At 37.5% G+C, this 2,441-nt stretch overlaps 1 protein-coding gene across 1 annotated transcript in view; it reads right to left on the bottom strand.

The window, feature by feature from the left end:
- The window catches only part of CHMP7 (charged multivesicular body protein 7), a 22,617-nt gene extending 21,792 nt beyond the window's left edge, over positions 1 to 825 (bottom strand). The window contains exon 1 of the mRNA XM_011968820.1: positions 616 to 825. The gene's annotated coding sequence lies outside the window, so the exon portion shown is untranslated. The remainder of the gene's footprint in view (positions 1 to 615) is intronic.
- Positions 826 to 2,441: the final 1,616 nt, after the last annotated feature.

Genomic DNA, 2,441 nt, shown 5'->3' with positions numbered 1-2,441 from the left:
AGAAATAGACACACATAAATATAGTCAACCGACCTTTCAAAAAAAGAAAGGCAATACAATGGTTCAAAGAGTCTTTTCAACAATGAGCACTGGAACACCTACATGCAAAAACAAAAACAAATCCAGGTACAGATCTTACACCATTCACAAAAGCCAAATCAAAGGGATCATGGACTTAGATGTAAAAACACAAAACAATATACCTCCTAGAAGACAAAACATCCAGATGACCTTGGGCATCATGATTACTTTTTAGATACAACGCAAAAAGCATAATCCATGAAAGAAATAATTGATAAATTAGACATAATTATTATTATTTTTTTTGCTCGGTGAAAGACACCGTGAAGAGAATGTGAAGATAAGCCACAGATTGATAGAAACTATTTGCAAAAGACATCTCCGATAAAGGACTGTTAATCCAAAACACACGAATAATTCTTAAGACTCAATAAAAAGAAGAAGAATAACCCAATTAAAACATGAATAAAAGATCTGAGCAGACATCTCACCAAAGAAGATATACCAACGGCAAATAAGTATATGATAATATGCTCAATAGCATATGTCATTGGGGAACTGCAAATTAGACAAGAATAGGATACTACTACACACCAATTAGAATTGGTGAAAATCCAAAATACTGACCACACCAAATGCTGATGAGGATGCAGAGCAACAGGAACTCTCATTCATTGCTGGTGGAAATGCAAAGTGGTACAGCTATTGTAAGGTCGGCGGAGAGAAAGGACCAGTAGGCTCAAAGTCAGGCAAGCAAGTTTGTTGACCTGCCGGCTTGCTCCATAACCCTCAGAGGAGGCAGCCCAGAGTGTTTAAGGTGAGGGGCTTATATAGGGATTTGAGGGCCTAGGGGCTTTCTGAGGTTAGTCTACATCCTGCAGTTGTTTGTCACTTCTTGCCCCACCTGGCTTAGAGTACCAGGATGTGGTTTGGCCTGGGGGTGGATACAGCTGTACCTAAATTCTGAGAACTTGGGGCGGAGCCGGCATCTCGGAAGATATCAGGGTATTTAGGGGAGGGGGCTTGCTGCTTTCTTCTGGGAGCAGGTTGTCTCTGACAGCTACTTTGGAAGACGGTTTGGTCGTTTTTCACAAAATTAAACATTCTTTTACCATGCAAGTTTACTTATAGTTTAACTTTGAAACAAAGATTGTAACAGTCCTTTCCCAAAACACACCTCCTTACTGCCTGTGGACTAGACTACCTAGACTGCCGCAAGATTAGAAATTATGGTAATTTTGCTAAATAATTCAAGATGTAGCTATTTTCATTAAACCAATATCAATGTCTTATTTATTAGTGATTACAGGAGCAGAGGTCATTCTGTCTTGGGCTGGGTTTATAGTTTTGTAACCTCTGTGCCAAATTTTGACACCTTATAGTATTTGGTAGGGTTAAGTATGAAATTTCTTGATTAATAAATGCAAATAAAAATGTATGCTGGCGATTCTTAAGACATTTCTAATATTACTTTACCAGTAATTTTAAAGCTAGCTTATTTATTAAAGATTTTACTTATCAGATAACTTGAAAAAGCATTTGACCAGTCTTTCCTTTTTCTAATAAAGTACTTGATGTAAATGCTTTTATTTTTTAAGACCATTAATTAGAGCTCTTTTATATATTTTCAGGAGTGCAACATTGTGTACACAACATATAAATACATAGATGTATTAGGCATGTTGATAGAAGAAGTACATCTTACAGATTCATAAAAATGCTTTTTTTCTTTATCTTAGGCGTTCAGATTCCTGATAACCTGTTTCACAACCCTAGGCAGTTGTCAGCTAAATAGTCTTAAATTTGCATATTAAAGGAAACAATTCAAGTGAAAGTCAGATAGCAAAATTTACATTATAAGGTCTGAAGAGAAATTCTGGTGAGCTGGAGGGAAATTAAAACAGATTTAATTGCTAATTTAACATAAAAATATAGAAATTTATCATTGGATTATATAAGGAGATCAATTTTATTTAGATCGGGATTACCAATTCTTTTTTAACTGGATCTCTGAGCTCTGGGAACAGCCCACACTGAATCCTGGGTATCCAAAAAGGGAGAATTATTACAAGGCTAGACCACATGATGCTTTTACAGTGCACTTAAAATGTTTTTTTAAACAAAGCATTTCTAAGTGTCTAAACTATACTCTTTCTTAAAAACCCAAGAGTAGCCTCTGTTGCAGTAACTATTTGAGTAAAAAAAAATCGGGTGGCCGGGCACTGTAACTCACGCCTGTAATCCCAGCCCTTTGGGAGGCAGAGGCAGGCGGATCACGAGGTCAGGAGATCAAGGACCATCCTGGCTAACAGGGTGATACCCCGTCTCTACTAAAAATACAAAAAATCAGCCGGGCATGGTGGCACACACCTGTAGTCCCAGCTACTCGGAAGGCTGAGACAGGAGAATCGCTTGGACCC

The sequence above is a fragment of the Mandrillus leucophaeus genome, unplaced genomic scaffold, assembly GCF_000951045.1.
Source record: "Mandrillus leucophaeus isolate KB7577 unplaced genomic scaffold, Mleu.le_1.0 Scaffold86, whole genome shotgun sequence".
Classification (NCBI taxonomy): domain Eukaryota; kingdom Metazoa; phylum Chordata; class Mammalia; order Primates; family Cercopithecidae; genus Mandrillus; species Mandrillus leucophaeus.
The sequence above is the reverse complement of the archived record's forward strand: the minus strand, read 5'-3'. Positions and strand labels throughout refer to the sequence as shown.